The sequence below is a fragment of the Hypanus sabinus genome, chromosome 4 (genome assembly GCF_030144855.1).
Source record: "Hypanus sabinus isolate sHypSab1 chromosome 4, sHypSab1.hap1, whole genome shotgun sequence".
NCBI classification, from domain to species: Eukaryota; Metazoa; Chordata; class Chondrichthyes; order Myliobatiformes; family Dasyatidae; genus Hypanus; species Hypanus sabinus.
Window position 1 is genome coordinate 135,324,329 of NC_082709.1, and position 23,998 is coordinate 135,348,326.

General features: G+C 40.0%; 1 long non-coding RNA gene across 1 annotated transcript in view; it reads right to left on the reverse strand.

The window, feature by feature from the left end:
• Positions 1-1,169: 1,169 nt before the first annotated feature.
• LOC132393217 (uncharacterized) overlaps positions 1,170-23,998 on the reverse strand; it is a 73,428-nt gene continuing 50,599 nt past the window's right edge. The window contains exons 6-8 of the long non-coding RNA XR_009511798.1: positions 11,744-11,895; positions 6,469-6,566; positions 1,170-1,940 (exon numbers count right to left, since the gene is read on the reverse strand). This is a non-coding gene — a long non-coding RNA (uncharacterized LOC132393217). The remainder of the gene's footprint in view (positions 1,941-6,468; positions 6,567-11,743; positions 11,896-23,998) is intronic.

Consider the following 23,998-nt stretch of genomic DNA (forward strand, 5'->3'; position numbering starts at 1 on the left):
ACTGCTAGATAAAGATGCTGGGGAGTTGTTAATGGGTACAAGTAGATGGCAGATGAACTGAATAAGTATTCTTCATCTGTCTTTACTGTTGAAGACACAAGCGGTATGGTGGAAGTTCCAGGTGACTCATGTGATATTACCATTACCATGGAGATGGTTCTTGGGAAACTGAAAGGTCTGAAGGTTAGTAAGTCATCTGGACCTGATGGTGTATACCCCAGGGTTCTGAAAGAGTGGAAGCATTAGTAACAACCTCTCAAGAATGACTGGATTGTGGAATGGTTCCAGAAGTTTGGAAAATTGCAAATGTCACTCCACTCTCCAACAAGTGAGGGAGACAGAAGAAAGGAAATTATAGGCCGCTTAGTCTGACCTCAGTGGTTGGGATAATGTTGGAGTCAATTATTGAGGATGAAGTCTCAGGGTATTTGAAGTCACATGATAAAATAGGTCATAGTCACTGTGGTTTCCTCAAGGGACAGTCTTGCCTGACAAATCTGTTGGAATTCTTTCAAGGAATAACAAGCAGGCCAGACAAAGGACAATCAGTTGATGTTGTGCATATAAATTTTCAGAAAGCTTTTGACAAGGTGCCACACATGAGTCTGCTTAACAAGCTACAAGCTCATGGTATTACAGTAAAGATTCTAGCATAGATAAATTAGTGGCTGACTGGCAGGTGGCAAAGTGTGGGAATTAAAGGATCCTCTTCTGGTTGGCTGCCAGTGACTAGTGATTTTCCACAGGGGTCTGTGTTGGGCCCGATTCTTTTTGCACTATATATCAATTATTTGGATGATGGAATTGATGGCTTTGTTGCAAAGTTTGCAGATGATTAAAAGATAAGTGGAGGGGCAGATAGTTTTGAGGAAGTAGAGAGGATACAGAAGAACTTAGACAGATTAGGAGAATGGGCAAAGTGGCAGATAGAATACAGAGGTGGTTAGTTAATAGTCCTGCACTTTGGTAGAAGAAATTAAAGGGTTGACTATTTTCTAATGTTATGAACCCCATAAATGGGTTACTTACTAGCAAACATAGAAGCATCCATTGAAGTCTGGTGATACTATTTTTAACAGTATTTATTAGCAAAAATACACAAAAATAATATCAATGCAAATATACAAATAATATACGTCATTAATACTAAACCTAAATGTGCGGGTATAATAATAATCAATAAGAAATAAGCTCTATTGTTGACTAGGGGATAATGAATTGTCAGATGGAAATATAAAGTTCATTTCAGTTCACACAGGTTGCGGTGTTTGTTGGTCGCTGTGTTGCAATTGTTGGAGAGAGAGAGAGAGATAGAAGAATGGGAACAGTTACCGCCAAACTTCCTTTATGATTTCGATCCGTCAGAGTCTCGTTGTTGTGGTCATTCAAGTATGACCTCTCCTTTAGCTAACCATTCTTCCGTGATGAGCCCACCACCCAGGCAAGGGAGGACAAACACAAGCTCTCACCGGCTTTCACTATAAAACGCTGTCACTGGATTTCTAGTATTTCTCCTGGTGCGTCTGAGGGGTGTTCCCCAGACCCAACTTTTATCCCCACTCACGGGGTCTCAGATGTCAATCAGGTTGGGATGAAGCAATCCCTCAACCAGGCCACTCTGGTTGTCCCCTGAGGGGTTTCAATGATTAGTACAGTACTCAATATACAATTCCTTCTCCAAGAGACAATAGTAGTAATCAGTGGTTCTGTTCTGCTTTTTGTTAGGAGACATTCCACCTTGTTGTGTATTCTGCATTGTCCATAACAACTGCCTTTGCTGTGATCCTGCATCTCTCTCTCTCTCATTACTGACATGATGTGTATCTCTCATTTCCTGGGTATCAGACCCGAAATAATAGCGATTTTGCGATTCTCGGGGGGGGGGGGCAATGGCGATTCTGGACCCTTCTGTCCATCAGATTTGCTCCTCATTCGTAACACTAAAGGGAGAGAAAACACAAAAAATAATGAAGCATGAAGGGACTTGGGAGTCCTTGTCAGGATTCCATAACAAAAAATTTGTAGGTTGAGTCTATACTGAGGAAGGCAAATGTGATGTTAGCATTCATTTCAAGAGGACTAGAATATAAGAGCAAGGATGTAATGATGAGACTTTATAAAGCACTGGTAGGGCCTCACTTGGAATATTGTGACGAGTTTTGGGCCCCTTATCTTAGCAATGGCGTTCACAAAAATCATTCCAGATTTGAACAGCTTGTTGTATGAAGAGCATTTGATGGGTCTTCGCCTATATTCACTGGAATTCAGAAGAATGAGTGGTGACCTCATTGAAACCTATCAAATGGTGAAAGGCCTTGATAGAGTGGATGTAGAGAGGATGCTTCCTATGGTAGGAGTGTCTAGGGCCAGAGGACACAGCCTTAGAATAGAAGGGTGTCATTTTAGAATGGAGATGAGGTGGAATTTCTTTAACTAGAGAGGTGAATGTGTGGAATTTTTTGACTCAGGCAGCTTTGGAGGCCAAGTTTTTTAGTATACTTAAGGCAGAGGTTGATAGATTCTTGATTGGTTAGGGTATGAAGGGATATAGGGAGAAGGCAGGAGAAATGGCCTATTTCTGCTCCGTTGTCTTATAGCTATCTCTCATAGCATCCCTGCTGAACTCTAGGACCATACAACCAGCAGAGATAGAAATAGAATTGAGCTCATTGTCTCATTGTGTCTGCTCCACCATTTGATCATGTCTGTTTCATTTTGCCTCTCGACTCTTTTCTTCTGCCTTCTCTCTGTAATCTTTGATGCCCTTACTAATGAAGAACCTATTAACCTCCATGTTAAGCATACACAATGACATCCCTCCACAACCATCTGTGACAATGAATTCCACAAATTCACCACCTTCTTGCTAAAGGATTTCCTCTTCATCTCTGTTCTAAAGTGATGTTCTATTCTGAAGCTGTTCCCTCTGGTCCTAGACTCTCCTGATATTGTAACCATCCTCTGCATATCCACTCAATCAATGCCTTTCAATATTTGATAGGTTTCAATGAAATACCCCCCCCCCCCATTCTTCAGAACATCAGTGGTTACTGTCCCAGCCATCAAATGTTCCTCATATGTTGACTTCCATTCCTGTGAACCTCCTTCGTATCTTCTCCAATGCTAGCAGAAGCTGTCTCAGATATGACGAATTGCTCAATACCCCAGTTTGCAGGGCTACAGTATTCAAATCAGGTGATACTGTAGCGGTGTGCTACACGCAGCGCTGAAATAACGACACGGAGTCGGTAAACTGCAGTTAAAAAAAGATTTTATTTGAACTTCGCGGCCTCACTTTAAAGCCTCCCTGATCCCGCCCTCCCTGGGCGCGGATGCTTTAGGGGGCACGTATTCACAGTCCTGTCCCGCGTGCGGATGCTGTAGGGGGCACATATTCACAGTCCCACGCAGGCTTTTCCCTTTGTTGGTGAAGCAGACCTAGCGCCCTTTTGGGACTGGCCTTTATGCCGGCGCGCTGGCTATTTGTGAGCTAGTTCAAGTGCGGTAGGAAGTGGGTCGCCACATAAACCCCCCCCCCCCCAGAACTGGTGATACACCCCCCAATGTCCACAGTCTGGGCCGGACCCTGTTTGGGAGGTCGGCCTCTGCGCCGTGGTGCCGGAAACTCGACCGGTTGCGCCACATCCACATGGGCCAGTTTGAGTCGGTCCACCGTGAAAACCTCCTCTCTCCCCCCAACGTCCAGCACGAACGTGGACCCGTTGTTCCGGAGCACCATAAACGGCCCCTCGTAGGGCCGTTGCAGCGGTGGCTGATGCCCGCCCCTTCGTACAAACACAAACTTACAGTTCTGTTGGTCTTTGGGTACGCAGGTCGGGTTCTGCCCATGCTGCGAAGTGGGGATGGGGGCTAGGTTGCCGAGCCTCTCGCGTAGTCTGCCCAGGACTGCTGCAGGTTCTTCCTTTTGCCCCCTTGGGGCTGGTATGAACTCCCCGGGGACGACCAGGGGTGCGCCGTACACCAACTCGGCCGACGAGGCGTGCAGATCGGCTTTGGGCGCCGTGCGGATGCCGAGTAGGACCCAGGGAAGCTCATCCACCCAGCTAGTCCCTCGCAGGCGGGTCAGGAGAGCCAACTTCAGGTGACGGTGGAAACGCTCCACCAGTCCGTTCGACTGTGGGTGGTAGGCAGTTTTGTAGTGCAGCTGTGTCCCCAAAAAGCTGGCCATAGCTGACCACAGGCTGGAGGTGAACTGGGCGCCTCTGTTGGAGGTAATGTGGGCTTTTCCCTTTGTTGGTGAAGCAGACCTGGTGCCCTTTTGGGACTGGGCTTTATGCCGGTGCGCTGGCTACTTGTGAGCCGGTTTGAGTGCGCTAGGAAGTGGGTCGCCACAATACTGACCTTTACAAGGAATTGAGATATGACCTCCATAAAACCATCAGGGATCACAAGAGACAATACTAGTCCAATATCAAGTCCCAAACCAGGCGGCAGATGTGATAGGGCTCTTGCGCTGTATTAGGCTATGAAACAAAGTTAGGGAACATCATTGACAATAGCACATTCCTCCTGATGAGAATGACACATCCTGTGCACATTTTGAACAGAAAGAAATTGTGATGTAATTACCTACCCAGACAGTCTCCAATGCACCTGAACCAACAGTGACTGTAGTGGATGTAAAATCAATTTTCCAAAGACTGAACCTGTAGAAAGCATATAGCATGTACGATGTCCGTGGCCGTGTCTTTAGACATTGCACAGATCAGTAGGCAGAGGTATTTGTAGACATATTTAACCTCTCCCTGCTTCAGTCTAAGGTTCCCACCTGCTTTGAGAAGACCAGTATCATCCAGATATCCAAGTAAAATGCCTTAATGACTACTGACTGGTGTCTCTGGCATCTATCATCATGAAGTGGTTCAAGAGGCTGCTGATGGAACCCAATAACTCCATCCTCCCTGACAAGCTTGATTCACTATAGTTTACCTGCTACTGAAACAAGTCTACAGCAGATGCCATCTCCCTGTCTGTGCTCTCATCTCTAGAGTATCTGGACAATAAAGACACCTTGGCTAGACAGTTACTTATTGACTACAGGTTCACCTTCAGTGCTAAAATTCCGTGCAAGCACATCTCAAAACTCCTAGATCTGGGACTCAACACCCCTTTGCAAATGGATCCTTAATTTCCTGACTAACAAACTGGATTCGACAAAGATTAGCAGCAGTGCATCCAACATACTGGTGGCTCTCTTAACACTGGTGCCCCACAAAACTGCCTCCTCATCCCCTACCCTACTCCCTGTACACTCATTATCTGCGTGGCCATATTCCACTCTAACTTCATACACAAGTTTGCAGATGATACCTCCATTGTGGGTCGTATTTCAAATAATGATGAGTTGGAGTTCATGAAGGAAATAGGTGCCCCAATGACTTGGTGACAACAGAAGAGCTGGTCATTGACTTTGGGAAGGGGTAGTACTGAGGTTGGGAGGGTTGAGCGTTTCAAATTCCTAGGAATGAACATTACGAGTAACTTGACCTTGTTCACTGACTTACACACATGGACATGAAAGCTCACCAACTCCTCTACTTCCTCAAGAGGTTGAAGAAATTGGGCATGTCCCCATAGATCCTTACCAATTTTTTATCGATGGACCATAGAGAACATTCTATCTGGATTCATCAGAGCATGCCTGTGAGCATAATCAAAGAACTGACCTACCTGGGACATTCTCTCTTTCCCCTCCTCCTATTTGACAGAAGGTATAAAGTCCCTGAAGGCATGTACCATCAGGATCAAGAACAGGTTCTACCACTATTAGACTGGTTTCCTAGTATGAAAAGATGGACTCTTGACCTCACAAACTATCCCATTATCACCTTACATCTTATAGTCTCTCCGTACTACACATTCTTTGGAGCTGGTACATTTTAGTCTTCATTCTATTATTTTTTTTAACCCTGTGCTGCCTCAATGTACTGTATAACTAATTGATATGTATAAACAATATGCAAGACAGACTTTTCACTGTACTGCAATACATGTGATAATAACCCAAATCCAATTCTTATTCTGTTTTATAAGTGAGATGAAATTGGAGGAGCTTAGGCAGAAGGAAGTATAGACTTGAATGTATCCCATATAATTATGACCACTGATTTGTTGACAAGAGCCAAATCTTCATTAATTGGCAACCCACATGGGGACCTTCCTCCACACTTCAAGCTTCAGAAGGAAAGTTCACATGCAATTATACCGCCTCCTCAAATCTCTCCTCTACTGAATATATCACTTAAGAATCAGTTGTGCCATAGACTTATGGGACTGAATGACATCCAGTAACATTATGTGATGTCTAGTTGTAAATCCTTCTGCTATTTGTTCACATAATAACCTTTTCAAACAGGATCTCGTACAGGCATTGAATAAGCAATAGGGTAAGTTTGGGTGCAGTGTGCTTGCAGCATCAAAGTGGTAACTAAAAACTAGCAAACTTACTGATTGTGAATTGCATATGCTTGACTCTGATGTTTTCCATGGATCCTTTCAATTTACAACCAGGACATTTGCCACATCAGCCAGTATTTGGTCCATTGCTATAAAAATAGATGAAATTGCTTGTTAAAGAACACTTTCTTACTGTACCCACGGGGAAATCATGCCAATGCTCTTCAATTGATATCTTGAGAAACGTAACAATGTAGTGAAGGAGGAGAATGTAATTACGCTCTACTTCAATAAAAAACCATTTTGAATCAGAGTGAGAATCAGGTTTATTATCACCAGCATGTGACGTGAAATTTGTTAATATAGCAGCAGCAGTTCAATGCAATAGAAACATAAAAACATAGAAAACCTACGGCACAATACAGGCCCTTCGGCTCACAAAGTTGTGCCGAACACGTCCCTACTTTAGAAATTACTAGGTTTACCTATAGCTCTCTATTTTACTAAGCTTCATGTACCTATCTAAAAGACTCTTAAAAGACCAACATATCCGCCTCCACCACCGTTGCCAGCAGCCCATTCCACACACTCACCATTCTCTGAGTAAAAATCTTACCCCTGACATCTCCTCTGTACCTACTCCCCAGCACCTTAAACCTGTGTCCTCTTGTGGCAAACATTTTAGCCCTGGGGAAAAAAGCCTCTGACTAGCCACACGATCAATGCCTCTCATTATCTTGTACGCTTCTATCAGGTCACCTCTGATCCTCCTTCACTCCAAGGAGAAAAGGCCGAGTTCACTCAACCTATTCTCATGAGGCATGCTCCCTAATCCAGGCAACATCCTTGTAAATCTCCTCTGCACACTTTCTATGACTTCCACATCCTTCCTGTAGTGAGGCGACCAGAACTGAGCAGAGTACTCCAAGTGGGATCTGACTAGGGTCCTATATAGCTGCAACATTATCTCTCGCTCCTGTACTCAAACACACAATTGATGAAGGCCAATGCACCATATGCTTTCTTAACCACACAGTCAACCTGCGCAGCAGCTTTGAGTATCCTGTGGACTTGGACCCCAAGATCCCTCTGATCCTCCACACTGCCAAGAGTCTTACCATTAATACTACATTCTGCCATCATACTTGACCTACTAAAATGAACTACTGCACAATTATCTAGGTTGAACTCCATCTCTGCCACTTCTCAGCCCAGTTTTGTATCCTATCAATGTCCTACAGTAACCTTTGACAGCCCCACACTATCCTCCAACCTCCAAGCTTGGTGTCATCAGCAAATTTACTAACCCATCCCTCCACTTCTTCATCCAGGTCACATAAAAAATCACAAAGAGTAGGGGTCCCAGAACAGTTCCCTGAGGCTTTCCACTGGTGACCGACCTCCATGCAGAATATGACCCATCTACAACCACTCTTTGCCTTCCGTGGGTAAGCCAGTTCTGGATCCACAAAGCAATGTCCCCTTGGATCTCATGCCTCCATACTTTCTCAATAAGCCTTGCGTGGGGTACCTTGTCAAATGCCTTGCTGAAATACATAACATAGAAGGAAAAAAAACAAAACAAAATAATAATAATAAATAATTAAATCAATTACCGTATACATATATTGAATGGATTTTAAATTGTGCAAAAAACAGAAATGTTATATATTAAAAACGTGAGGTAGAGTTCAAGGGTTCGATATCCATTTAGGAATCGGATAGCAGAGGGGAAGAAGAGGGAATGCCTGACAGATGGCTAGAATGCATGCTGTTGCACATAATCAGAAGACATGGTCATTGTGTGTTTTGATTTTGGCTTAAGATATTCCACTTATACACAGCACCTCAGAAAACTCCAGCTGCTTCTGTGCCAGCAGGGCCCAAGACCAAGAAGGAGACTGTAATGTTATTTTTTTTACTTTGAGCATATTTCTCAGGTTTAGTGTCCCTGAACAATCCCAGTGAGTTGCTCTCATAGTGTAGTACTTTTCTATTTGACTAATATCTATGTACGGTTAAGTGAGCCTGAGGGTCAAAATAAACAACCCTCGTTAGTGCAGATTGACTTCTTGTTTAGTCATGTGGCATCCCATTTCCTTCACTTGACTATAGCTCAGTGATTATCATTTGGCAATGTATACATAACCAGCCAAATAGAAGTGAACAGAAACATTGATATGTTTGGAGTCACAGCAAACAGAGGCTTTATCATCCCTCCTCCCTGTTTTGTGCTTTCTCTTTCTCATGTTGGCGAGGTGCCATCTGCCCAAATATGAGGATAAACAGGATAATGGGATCTTGAAAATTGTGTGGAGCATATATTATGCTGAGAACTAACTTATCAAAGCTAACAAGATCATTATATTGGATCACTTCTCTGTTAATTAAATTACTCAGCCTGTTCTTCAGATTACTTATTCTTCTTTTTCCATCAAACCCAAATTTGGCTGTAACCTGGGATGCTTCAGGAATGGTTGCGTTGGAGCACAACTTGTTACAAAGTTATTAATCAAACACTCAATCTTAAGTACTGTCTGTAAATAAGTTGGGTATTATTAACCTGGGGAGGACTGGTAATGGGAAAAGAGGAAGGCAGAATTTTGATTGCTCTAATCACAGAGTCTCATTTTCAAGTTACTTGGGACTTTGTTTTATCCATGCATAGTGAGGTAGGAGCCAGATGTTAATTCTCATTCACTTGAAGATTGTTCAGTCGTATTTTAACATAGTAGCCAGAGGAAATATAAAAGTCAAAATATTGCAAAATGTCGCAATTACAGAACCTGGAATCTTAGTTGCACTTAGTTAGATGTAGCTGTCAATAAAATTGCTGTTTCTTACCAATTTTATTTGATAATATTGTGTATCGCTGAAAAATTCTGATACAATTTATGAACAAAAAATGTACTTTTTATAGAATTTTCCACAAGAGGAGATACGATGTGCTTTGGGAGAATGATGGGACTGTATGTTCCAAATGACTAACCTCATATATCAACCAACTGCACAATCCATTACTGTTAAATATTAATGCAATCCATAACTTTATAAATTCCCAGTCATTTACTGAAACAGGTAATTTCTGTTTTGTTGAAAGTCTTATATGGCACCATTACTGATTAAGTATTAATTTATTTTCAAGTTGTCTCATGAAGCCACATGACAGCTTTTCTCACTCAGCTGAGCAAAATGATATAAATGTGTGTGTGTCCTTTAGGGCTCCTTATTTCATATTTAACATTCTACCTTAAGCTTCCTGTCAAGCTTCTATCATAAACTCATGGATTAAAAGCAACAGAATAAAAATCCTTATCTTTGCTAATTGGAGTTCAAGGGTTCAAGCCATTTCACTTGGATACAATTATTTATTTTAAAGCTTTTTTTTATAAATTGGCTCAAGTGTGTCAGTGCTATTTAATATGACAATTCCAGAGAGCAACATGGGTGACCTTTACTGTGGGGAGTCCATCTGGAAACCAATCAATATCTATTACATTTTTTCTGTACCAAATGTCCTGCAAACTGTTATTTTCAGAAACATTAAGCAGCAACTGCTGACTCTAATGGTGTTGTTCAGTATCTTAATCACAGCTCAGCTTCAGAGATTAGAAAGGTTTCTTAGATGTCAACTAAGACAGGAACAACTGCTGAGAGAATGTGCCTTGGCTTTTTCCATGAGCTGCAAATTTGTTTCAAACCTGAATTAAGAAGCATAGCTTCCATCCAATTTATCATTACCAGTAAAAATCTGCCAATATGCTTCATAATCCAGGCTGACACATAAGTAAACCATTAAAGGAGTACTCTTTGAAGTAAAATATTAGTCCAAACCCCTAACTTGCTGCTTAGTGGTATAAAAGATCCTTCAATCAAATGGTGGGTGGGATTGTGGCATTTAAACTGCAGAAGAAAATTCTGAAGCAGGAGCAATAACTGCTTCACACACAGAGTTCAGGTTTTGATGCCTCTCTGCCCAAACATACAACTATAAGGCTTGGCTAACACCTGTCCGCTTCCCTACAATGGGACCTCCTGCCCATGAAATGAAGACTCATAATACACAACCAAATACCCCATGCAAATGGTGTTTCATTTCTTCTTCCACTTCCAATTCTCCTCACCGCCCTGTTCCTTACCTCTCCCATGCTCTGAGTCACCACCTCCCACAATACTACCTCACATGCAGCCGGAATCTCCCCCCTCACTCATCTGCAAACACTCTTATTCCTCCCAATTGTTCTCTTAGGTTTAGGTATTTTTATTAGGTATACAATTTTGATCAGCCAATCAGCATTAGGGAGTTTTGGGGATCCAATCTCTTCCCAGATTTCCAACTTTGCAGCAGATCATAAGCTGATTAAAAGATTAAAGATTGTAGCTTTATTTGTCACATATATTTAGAAGGCATGTGCTCAGTGATTCAGGAACAGCTTCTTCCCTTCTGCCATCTGCTTCCTAAATGGACATTGAACCCTTGGAAACCACCTCACTTTTTTAATATCTATTATTTCTGGGTTTTTTTGCATGATTTTTAATCTATTCAATACACACATACTGTAATTGATGTATTTATTTATTATTATTATTTTGTTTTTTTTATTTGTTTTTCTTCTGTATTATGTATTGCATTGAACTACTGCTGCTGTTAAGTTAACAAATTTCACGTCACATGATGATGTTAATAAACCTGATTCTGATTCTGATACAACAAAACACATCGTGAAATGATGGTTTGCGTCAATGACCATCACAGCCAGAGGTTGTGCTGGGGGCAGCCCACAAGTGTCATCTCGCTTCCAACACACACACACAAATGTCGCCACACCTCCAACACACACAAGTGTTGCCATGTTTTTAACGCCAACGTAGCGTTGCCACAATTCACAAGCCCCATCCCTAACTGTCTGTGTTCAGAATGTGGAAGAAAACCAGGGTACCTGGAGCAAGATCACAGGGAGAACATACAAACTCCTTACAGAGAGCGGTGGAAATTGTACCCCAATCTGTGCTTGCTATTGCTGTAAAGCAATGCGCTAACTACTATGCTACAGTGGCCAGCCTTAATGCCCTGAGCACTAACCTAATCTTGCTATGTGTAAATTGACTTCCAACTTTACACCAGTGCATCTCAATGGCTTCATTGCTCTGAAGTGAAGAGATATTTAATTTGTTCCTTCAAGAATAAAATTGCAGCTTTTCTTGCCGTAAAGCACAAAAGTGTTTTTGTTTAGCTGGCACAAAGATCACAAACTCTGAAGCTGAACAGTATTATTTTATCATTGCTTTGATAAAAATGGTTTAAAATTTGAAAAGGATAAATTACATTTAAAAATAAAATGGGTTAAGAAGTTGTTTTGTATAAACCAATCTTGATCAGGGACTCTTAATTAATGCCAAAGATCATAGTTCCCTCTGCCTCCAATCTCTTCTGGACGTGAGTCATCTGCTGGTTTTGATGTTTACAAGGGAATGGATCTAGGGGAAGATAAAAGATAGTTGGAACAAATACACAAGCTTTAAAAAGTTCACACGGTATCATGCATATCAATGTTAACCCATATACTGGCTTGTTAATGATTTACAAGAAAAATCAGTAGTTTTATTCTGTTCTGAAGCTGTAGACTATCAACTTCAAGCAATCACATCAGCTGAAAATTGTTGGAAGCAATGTTTCCACAGCCTATGGACTCACTTTCACAAATTCTTCATCTCATATCTCAATATTTATTGTTTATTAATGTATTTAGTGTTACTTTTTTTCGCAAATCAAGCTGCTAAAACCTGAAGTATGGGCACAGCCAAGCACACTCATTTCTCAATTGCTAGGAACTTGCGGACAATTCTAGTGGTCAGTATTGTGGAGTTCTGAAGACATACATAAATATTGCTGGGTAGGCCTAATTGTGTAATGACTTTGGGGTGATACCAGTTGTAGATATTACAATTGGGAAAATATATACCCTGTTCATGTTCCATAGTCTTTCAATTTCCTCATTTAATTTAGTGTTTTTCACAATGATATCAGTATATTGTGTTTGTGGTTCGAATAGCTATATCTATTAAGTAAGTTGTTCTTACTTGTTTGTCCTGTAATATGATATTCTAACCAGACAGTTATAATGGTTTGTTCTATCTGTAATAATACATCAATCATAATATAATTTGTTGGACTCTGATTCTAAAACGGGATCAGGTTTGTATTTATAGTAAAGAATGGTATGTTTATTGAGCTTTAAACTTAAAGCAGGATTTTGGTAAATGATGTTTGCCACTTGATTGTGCCTGTGCAAGTAATCAGATTGAGTTAAACTGTTGCAGGATCCTTAATGTATTGGATTATTTTTGGTTTCTCTTAGCATTTTCTGCACTTATTATCCTGAATTTGTTAGTCTTTGATAACTTTTATACTAAACACTAGTCCTATATTGCCATGAGAAACACCTTTGTTTCTGTGAATACATCTCTAAGACTTGTTTTCAATGCTTCCTAGTTTTCATCTAGTTTTCTCAAATTATGTGAATATTTTCCATGGAGGGTTATACTCTTCCATTGGTTAGCTTTTTCTCCTGTGGTGATAAGTTCTTTTATTTTTCTAGGTTGTGCTTTCATTTAAGTTTCATGGTGTGTACTTCTTATCAGAATTGCATATGCTCATGTGAAGTGTTGAAACCTGTTTTTGTTGATGAAAATATATTCTCAGAAGTTTGATCTGACCATTGTGTAAATTTTTAAAGTAGTTTATTCTTCTTCCTCCTTCTGTCCGAGATAGTGTTAATTTAATTGTGCTCGACTGTACATACCATTTTCTAATGTTTGTCACTTTGATTATTTTTCTTTGTAAACTTCCAGATCAGTTTCAGACCAAGATATTATGCCAAAAGAATACATTAATATGGGTAGAGTGGAAGTGTTTATTGCCTTTGTTATATTTTTACTGTTGAGCTGTTTTCAGATTTCCTTAAGCCTTGAAGTAAATTCTGCTGTACGTTTTCCCTTTATCATAGTATGGTCTGTTTTCTTTGCTATTTGATATCCCAAATACTTACATGTTTCATATTGTTCCATCAGTTTTATTGTATCCTGCTGCTCTGTTTTATATTCTGCTAGCTCTATTGAACTGTTCTTTATGTTTAATGTTCTACATTTATCTAGAGTGTTCATGTCTACATCTTTAGAAAATAGTTTTCACTTTTGAATTAATTCCTTCAGTTTTACTGATGAGGGAGCATATCATTCTGATTTGCCTACGTATAGATGGGGTGCAAAGGTACAATTAATTTGGTTGTTTCTGATTTGAGACCCTATTTTCATCTGATTCAGTAAATTAGAAAGTGGGTTTAAAGCTAGACAAAACCATAGTGTACTTGAGATTCAACTTGTTTTATTTTGTTAACAGTCGTTTTTTTTTGGCTGTGAATAGACTGGTGCAGCAATGCTTCATCAGATGTTGTAGGATTTCACAAGTATTGGATATAGTTTATAAATATTAAGAGCTTCTTCTAACCATGAATATGGAACCAAGTGCTTTTTGGTAGTCAATATTACTAATTATTTTTGTAATTTTTATTTTTTTCTCAGCTCAAGCTGTTAAAACCTGAGTTCCAGGTACAGCCAAGCATGTTCATTGTTCAATTGCTAGGAACTTTTGGATTATTCTAGAGATGTTTAGCATTGTGGCTTTCTGAATCTTTAGATACATATTGCTGTGTAGGCCTAATTGTTTAATGATATTGTGTAGTGACTTTGGGATGATACTAGTGGTAGATATTACTACTGGAACATTGCATGTCCAGTTCATGTTCCAAAGTCTTTCAATTTCCTCTTTTAATTCAGCATATTTTTTTGTGATTTTCACTTAATGGTTTCTGTATGATATGTGTGTGTGAGGATGTGAATGTGGGCTGTAGGAAGGATGTGCCACCATGGTTTGGGAGTCTTTCAAGAGGGGGGAGCAAGATAAATTGTGGTTGTTATTGGGGATAGTATAACCAGGAGAATAGACTCAGAACCAAAGGCTGTGTTGTCTGTCTGGTGCCCAGATTTGGGATATCTCAACTGGCATGCGGAGGAATTTGAAGTGGGAGGGCAAAGATCTAATTGTCATGGTCCATGTGGGTACCAACAACAGAGGAAGAACAAGGAAGTAGGCTTTTATGATGGCAGTTGAGGACTAAATTGAAAAGCAGAACCAAAAAGATATTTTTTTCTGGATTTTTACCTGTGCCATGTGCAAACTGGTGCAGTGTTAGTAACATCAGATAGCTAAATACGTGGCTCAAAGGTGGTATGGGAGAAGTGGATTTGAATTTGTGGGCAATTGGCAACCAGTATTAGGGAGGGAGGGGCCAGGCTGCACCTGAACTGTGCTGGAAGCAAGATGCTGGCAAATTTGGCAGGGGGATGGGAACTGGAGTGATGGGGCTGAGGACGGAGTTTACAAACAGAGATGGTATGTAATGAGACCACTAGCACGGAAGGGCTGATGATAGGGCAAAATTGCAGCCAACGGGATAAATTGCCATGCAAAAGGGTGATAAATATGGGTCTGAAAGTGTTCTATATGATTGCACACAGTATAAAGAATGCAAATAAGATCTGCTCACCCTGCCCTCATATTTACCTGGTCTATTTCCAACACCTCCTTCACCTTTCTCAACCTCTCTGTTGCTATCTCTGGAGACAGCTCATCTACTGATATTTTTTATAAACCCACTGATTCTCACAGCTACCATGACTATCCTTCTTTCCACACTGCCGCTTGTAAAAATGCCAGTTACTTTTCACAGGTTCTTCATCTCCACCACATCATCTCTCAGGACGAGGCCTTTCATTCCAGAACTAATGAGATGTCCTCCTTCTTCAAAGAAAGGGGTTTTCCTTACCCGCATCTCTTCCACTTTGCACATGTCTGCCCTCACCCCATCCTCCAGACACCCCACTGGGGATAGGGATCTTCTTGTTCTCACCAACCACCCGACTGGCCTCCGAGCCCAGCATATAATTCTCTGCAACTTCTGCCATTTCTGATGGGATCCCTCCGTCAAGCACATCTTTCCATCCCCCTTATTATCCACTTTCCACAGTAGTCGCTTCCTACTCTATTCTCTTCTCCATTTGTCCTCCCCACTGATCTCCTTCCTGGTACATTTCCTTGGAAGCTGATCAAGTGTGACACCTGCCCATAAACCTTCTCCTTCACTACCATTCGGGGCCCCAAACAGTCCTCCCAGGTGAGGTAACACTTTACCTTTGAGTCAGTTGGGGTCATCATCCAGTGCTTCTGGTGTGGTCTCCTGTCTATCAGTGAGACCCAACATAGATTGGGAGACTGCTTCACCGAGCACCTATGCTCTGTTCACCAGAAAAAGCGGGATCTCCCAGTGGCCAGCCATTTTAATTCTATTTCTGATTCCCATTTCGATGTGTCCGTCCACTGCCGCAATGAGGCCACACTCAGGTTGGAGGAGCAACACGTTATATTCCGTCTGGGTAGCCTCCAACCTGATGACATAAGCATCGGTTTATTGAATTTCCGGTAATTGCCCCCACACCCCCATTTCACCATTCCCCATTCCTGTTTCCCGCTCTCACCTTACCTGCTCAACTTCTGTCTCTGTGCTTCTCCCCCTTCCCTTTCTTCCATGGTCTTCTAACCTCTCTTGTCAGATTCCCCCTTTTCCAGTGCTTCAGCTCTTTTACCAATCAACTTCCCAGCTCTTTACTACACCTATCACCTACCACCTTGTCCTTCTTCCTCCCCTCCCCACCCCCACCTTCTGAGTCTGACTTGTCATCTTCTTTTCCAGTCCTGATGAAGGATCATGGCCTGAAACATCAACTATTTACTCTTTTCCATAGATGGTGCCTGGCCTGCTGAGTTTCTCTAGCATTCTGCATGTGTTGCAAGGGATAAGATGGATGACCTTGCGGGCATCTCTAAATTGTGGCTGATACAAGATTATAGTTGGCAGCTTAATATCCAAAGATACAGGTTGTATCAAAAGGATAGGCAGGTACACACCAGTGGTGGGGTTGCTCTGTTGATAAAAAAATGAAATCAAAACATTATAAGGAGGCGACAATGGATCAGAAGGGGTAGAATCATGCTGAGTTGAGCTAAGAAACCGCAGGGATTAAAAAACCCTGATGAGACTTATATACAGACCTCCAAACAGAAGCAAAGATGTGGTTTACAAATTACAATAGGAGATAGAAAGTGCATCTTAAAAGGTCAATATTATGATGTTCAATCTCCAGATAGATTGGGAAAATTAGATTGGTGCTGGATCCCAAGAGGCATTTTTTGTAGAAAGCATATGAACTTGCAGCAGAGTTACAGATTGACAGACATCACTGAATCATGACTTTAAGATGATTATAGCTGGGAGTTTAACATCTCAGGATACACATTGTACCAAAAGGACAAGTAGCTAGGCGTGGCTCTGTTGGCAAGTAATGAAATCAAATCATAAAAAATAGGGGACAAAGGGTCGGAAGGTCTTTAGTCATTGTGCATAGAGCTAAAGAACTGTAATGGTAAAATTACCCTGATGGGGATTATATACACACCTCCAAGCAATAATAAAGACGAGGTCTGCAAATTAAAATGGGAAATAGAAAATGCATGTCAAAAGGATAATGCAGAGGATTTCAATATGCTGGATTCCAAGAGGGGGAATTTGTAGAATGCCTACATGATGACTTTTTAGAGCAGCTTGCTGTTGAGCCCATGAGGGATCAACTATTCTGGATTGGCTATTGTGTAACAAGTAGAATTGATTTGCGAGCTTAAGATAAAGGAACCCTTAGAAGACAGTGACCATAATATAATAGAATTCACCCTGCAATTTCAGAAAGAGAAGCTGAATCAGTATTACAGGTGAGTAAAGGGAATTACAGAGGCATGAGAGAGGAACTGGCCAAAATAGATTGGAAGGGAACACACAGCATTGATAATAACTGGAGTTCCAGGGAGCAATTAGTAACGTGCAGGATAGATACATCCCAAAGAAGAAGTACTCTAAACACAGGATGAAACAAGAAGACAAAGCCAACATGAAAACCAAATAGGGGGCATATAATACAACAAAAATTAGGGAGAAGTTAGAGGAATGGGAAGTTTTTAAAAACCAACAGAAGGCAACGAAAAAGTCTGAAAGGAGGATAAGATGGAATACAAAGGTGCTATCCAATAATATTAAAGGGGATACCAAAAGTTTCCTCAGATATATGAAGTGTAAAAGGGAGGCAAGAGTAAATGTAGAACTGCTGGAAAATGTTGCTGGAGAGGTAGTAATTGGGGATAGGAAATGGCAGGTGAACTGAGTAAGCATATTGCATCAATCTTCACTGTGGAAGACACCAGCAATATGCTGCAGGTTTGAGAATGTCGGGGGCAGAAGTGATTGAAGATGCTATTGCTAGGGAGAAAATGCACAGGAAACTGAAAGGTGTGAAGGTAGACAAGTCACCTGGACCAGATGGTATACTCCCCAGGGTTCTGAAGGAAGTAGCTGAAGAGATTAAGAAGGCATTAGTAATGATTGTTGAAGAATCATAAGACCATAAAATTTAGGAGCAGAAGTAGGCCATTCGGCCCATTGAATCTGCTTCACCATTCAATTATGGGCTGATCCACTTCATCCAGTCATCTCCACTCCCCTGCTTTCACCCCATACCCTTTAATGCCCTGGCTAATCAAGGAGCTATCTATCTCTGCCTTAAATACACCCAATGACTTGGCCTCCAAAGCCACTCGTGGCAACAAATTCCACAGATTTACCTCCCTCTGATTAAAGTGATCTCCCCACATCTCTGTTCTAAATGGACGTCCTTCAGTCCTGAAGTTGTGCCCTCTTGACCTAGAATCCCCTACCATGGAAAATAACTTTGCCACATCTCATCTGCTCAGGTCTTTTAACATTTGGAATGTTTCTACGAGATGCCCCCTCATTCTCCTGAATTCTAGGGAATACAGCCCAAGAGCTGCCAAACGTTCCTCATATGGTAACCCTCTCAATCCTGGAATCATTCTTATGAATCTTCTCTGAAAACTCTCCAATGTCACTATATGCTTTCAAAAATAAGGAGCCCAAAACTGCACACAATACTCTAAGTGTGGTCTCATGAGTGCCTTATAGAGCCTCAACATCACATTCCAGCTCTTATATTCTATACCTCTAGAAATGAATGCCAACATTGCATTCACCTTCTTCACAATCAACTCAACCTGGAAGTTAACCTTTAGGGTATCTTGGACAAGGACTCCCAAGTCTCTTTGCCTCTCTGCATTTTGAATTCTCTCCCCATCTAAATAATAGTCTGCCTGTTTATTTCTTCCACAGTTCCAGAGGACTGGAAAATTGCAAACGTCACTCAACTCTTCAAGAAGTGAGAGCAGCAGAAGAAAGAAAATTTAGGCCAGTTGGTCTGATGACAGTGGTTGGGAAGATGTTGGAATCAATTGTTAAGGATGTGATTTAGGTATACTTGAAGGCACAAGATAAAATAGGTCAAAGTTAGTACGGTTTCCTTAAGGGAAAACCTTACCTAATAAATCTGTTGGAATTCTTTGAAGAGATAACAAGCCGGATAGGCAAAGACATTCATTGGATGTTGTGTGCTTGAATATTCAGAAGGCCTTTGTCAAAATGTCACACATGAGGCTTCTTAACAAATAGGAGCCCATGGTATTACAGGAAAGATATCAGCATGGTTAGAGTATAGGCTGATTAGAAGGAGGCAAAGAGTGGAAATAAATGGAGCCTTTTCTGGTTGGCTGCCAGTGACTAGTGCTGTTCCATGGGGGCTGTGTTGGGTCTGCTTCTTTTTCCATTATATATTAATGATTAGGATGAAGGAATTGATGGCTTTGTGGCCAGGTTTCTGCATGATATGAAGATAACTGGGCAAGTAACTGGGCAAGTAGTGTTCAGGATGCACAGAAGTTACAGACTTAAACACCTTAGGAGAATGGGTAAAGAAGTGGCAGATGAACTACGGTGCCTTAAAGTGAATGGTCATACATTTTGGTAGAAGAAATAAGAGTGTAGAGGATTATTTTCAAAATAGAGAGAAAATTCTAAAATCTGGGATAAAAGGGGGCTTGAGAGTCCTTGTGCAGGATTTCTTAAAGATTAATTTACAGGTTGATTAGTGGTGAGGAAGACAAATGCCAATATTATCATTAATTTCAAGAGGGCTAGAATATGAAAGCATGCATGTGATGTTATGACTTTATAAGGCAATAGTGAGGCCTCACCTGGAGTATTGTGAGCAGTTTTAGGCCCATTATCCAAATAAGGATGTGCTGACATTAGAGAAGGTTCAAAGGAGGTTTACAAATGAAAGACTTATCACATGAGGAACATTAGATGGTTCTGGGCCTGAGCTCACTGGAATTCAGAAGAGTAAATGGTGACCTAATTGAAATCTATTGAATGGAGAACAGCCTTGATAGACTGATGTGGAGAGGATGTTTCCTATTGTGGGAGTGTCCAAGACCAGAGGCCACAGCCTCAGAATCGAGGAGCATCCATTTAGAATGGAGATGAGGAAGAATTCCTTTAACCAGAGAGTGGTGAATCTGTGGAATTCATTGCCACAAGTGGCTGGAGAGGCCAAGTCATTGGGTTTATTTAAGGCAGAGGTTGATAGGTTCTTGATTAGCAAGGGAATGAAGTGTTTTGGTTAGAAGTCTGGAGATTGGGGCAGAGAGGAAAATGGGTCAGCCATGATGAAATGACAGAGCAGATTTGCTGGACCAAATGGCCTAATTCTGCTCCTATATCTTATTGTTACCAGGTTCGGATATGGCCCAAGTGTGGAGTGAGAGACATTGAAGCAGGTCAATCAATAGTTCAGAAACTTTAATGTGAACAGTGTTAAAGGGAAAACAAAACAATAAACGCTAGGCCAAACAGGGCCGTTAACTAAAACTCTCAAATGGTAAACGAAGCCTACACTGTGGCTGAAAAGAAAATCTTTCTAAATCTTTTTATTAATATTAGTAATATGGACAGAATACAAATGATATATTGATAAAGAAATTACCAACATATAAATTCCATTACATATGAAAAAAAACATACATAATAGTTACAATATAAATGAGTTTACCAAAACATAAGCCATAAAATATATGTATGAACATAGTAAGTCTAAATATTTCATAATATATGATATAAAGAAAACAGAAAAAAGAAAGAAAAAAAATATAATGCCAAACTAGCTAATCTATTCTAATAACTAATATAGAAGAAAAAGAAGCAAAAAAGAGAGAAAAAAAGGGGGCTGTTTATAATATCTCACAAAAATAAGTATTCATCAATGCTGTCACTTCCGGTCCTCTCAAAATCCATAAGCTAAAAGCTGGGAAATCAAATGAACTTGGCACAGGGTCATATTACATCATATGAAAATGTTGAATAAATGGTCTCCATAACTTTTCAAATTTAATAGAAGTCTCAAAAGTACCACTTCTAATTTTTTCTAAATTTAAACATAACATAGTTTGAGAGAACCAATTCAATACAGTGGGAGGATTAATTTCTTTCCAATTCAACAATATAGATCTTCTAGCCATCAGAGTTAGAAATGCAATCATTCGACGGGCAGAAGAAGATAAATGCAGTGAGTCTAAGATTGGTAAACCAAAAATTACGGTAATAGGATGAGGTTGTAAATCGATATTCAAAACCGCAGAAATAATATCAAAAATATCTTTCCAATATTTCTCCAAAAATGAACAAAACCAAAACATATGAGTTAAAGACGCAATTTCAGAATGACATCTATCACAAATAGGACTAATATGAGAGTAAAAATGAGCTAATTTATCCTTGGACATATGGGCCCTATGTACGACCTTAAATTGTATTAGTGAATGTTTGGCACATAACGATGATGTATTAACTAATTGAAGAATTCTATCCCAATTCTCACTAGAAATACTAAGACTAAGCTCTCTTTCCCAATCCTTTTTAGTCTTATAAAGAGGCTCTGAACGTATCTTCATAATTATATTATAAAGTTTTGAAATAAGCCCTTTTTGAAAAGGGTCTAATTCAAATAAACTCTCCAAAATATCTGAAGGCACAAAATTTGGAAACGTAGAGAGTACAGAACTTAAAAAATGTCTAATCTGTAAATATCTAAAAAAAATTAAATCTAGGCAAGTTATATTTGTTGGATAATTGCTCAAAAGACATGAAACAATTATCTAAAAATAAATCAGAAAATCTTAGTAATCCCTTAGTTTTCCAAACCGAATAAGCTTGATCTATAATGGAAGGGTGAAAAAAACAATTAGATACAATAGGACTATTTAAAACAAATTGAGTCAACCCAAAAAATCTCCAAAATTGAAACCATATACGCAAAGTATGTTTAATGATCGGGTTGTCAATTCGTTTCGACAATTTAGAAAGAGCAAAAGGGAGAGAAGTCCCTAAAATAGAACCCAGAAAAAGAAAATCTAAACATTAAACGAATGCCTCTAGCCTTCAGAGTCAGTTGACACGTAAGTTCAGTTTTCTTAGGGATGGCTGAAAGCAAACAGTCAGCAAAGTGTTGCTATGCCCTGTCCAAGTCTTGACAAGCACTACGACAACAAGTATGGAGTTAAATATTATCACAATTAAATAATAATTAGCTGACACATGCAAATTCACAAGTGTAATTGCCGTATCTACTGCGCTGCTGAATCCATGGTTGTGAGACTTGTGGTATTATGGTCTTAAATCACATAACCTGGGCTGTGATAGGGCTTTAAACTAAATAACGGGGTGGAGGGGTTTGTTGATTTGAAGTTACTGAAGTCTCCAGAATAAAGAATAAGACAGAAAATTTAGAAACGGATAAGAATTTATCTTCAGGCAACATGGAGACAAAATTGAAAGGAAGAGTGATCAGTACAGGACTGTTGATGTTATATTAGAATGCACACAGTCTAACAAATAAGGCAGATGATCTTGTAGCCTATTTAGAAATTAACAGGTATTGTGGGTATCAGAAAGTCATGGTGATGAAGGGAAAGGTAAACTTAGGTAGAGGGGTAGGTAAATGGGGGAATGGATTAAGGGGTATGATTTGCTTATGATCAATTGTCTTATAGTTACTTTATGTTACTGAGCAGTCAGAAAGAAACACTACCCAGCAACAGGTGACACACTAGGCTTTGTTCTCTAAAAGTGCTAAGCATAACTAAATATGGGTATAGAATGATTGAAGGGGCATCTCAAGGTATAACAAAATATGGAGCAGTACGTTCGAGAGAAGGGGGAGGTGTCAGGTGGAGGTGTCAATATGATGAACTTGGTTGTATCCAGGCTGGCCTTGGCAGAAATAATTATAACTAACCAATAATGATTTTACTTCTAATTGTATATTAACAGGTGATCGACACTATTCTAAAATTGTCTTAACTTGCGTAATTGTAAGTTTTCCTGCGATTAATATTATAAATTGGGTAGAATTGTAAGTCCGGACGGAATGCTCAGGCTATCTCTTAGATTAGTCTGTGATTTCCCCATAGCATGCTATGAGTAAAAAATGAAGTTTGATGAAGTATCGCTTGTTTTATGGTTTTATTGAATTCATGGTACCTTGCATTATTGCATTGGGTCAATCCATCTTTGACAATGATGCAAGAAAATCTAAGGACATGCATCATATCAAAAGGACAGGCAGATGGCCAGAGTGGGTGAGGTGGGTTTGCTGGTAAAAAATTAAGTCAAATCCTTAGAAAAAAATAACACAGGATCAGAAGACATATAATCCTTGTGGTTAGAGCTGAGAACCTGCAAAGATAAAAAGACCCCGATGAGAGTTACATGCAGTAGCCAGGATGTGGATGTAAAAAAGGCAATGTTACAATAGTCATGGGGGATTTCAATATGCAAGTAGATTGGAAAATTAATCTGCTGCTGGATCTTGGGAGGTATTTGTAGAATGCCTGTAAGATGGCTTTTAAGAGCATTTGTGGTTGAACCAACTAGGGTAAAATGCAAATCTGGATTGAGTGTTGTCTAATGGTTTGATTCGAAGGCTTAAGACAAGGGAACTCTTAAGTGATCATAATATGATAGAATCACACTGCAGTTTGAGAGGGAGAAGCTAAAAGGTAATGTATTGGTTTTACAATTGAGTAAAGGTAACTACAGAGGCATGAAAGAGGAATGAGCAAAGTTGACTGAAAAGGGACTCTAGCTGGGATGACAGTAGAGCAGCAATGGGCAGAGCTTCAAGAGGTAAATTGGATGGCACTGAATTGTTCATCTCGAAGAAGAATCAATTTCTTTTATGATGTATGACCTATCTTTAAATTTTTGATTACGGAATGGTATACCTTTATGTGATATGCTATAACATTTTGATCATTTTTATTACAATATACGAATGTATACAATTTATATTGAGATGTATCTATGTGTTGCACTCTGTAAATCTTGTTTTTATCTTCTGAATAAAAAGACTAAAAAAAAAAATTCTAAAGGGAGGATGAGGTAACAGTGGCTGATAAGGGATATTAAAGACAGCATAAAAACAAATGAGAGTACATACAGTATAGCTAAAATTA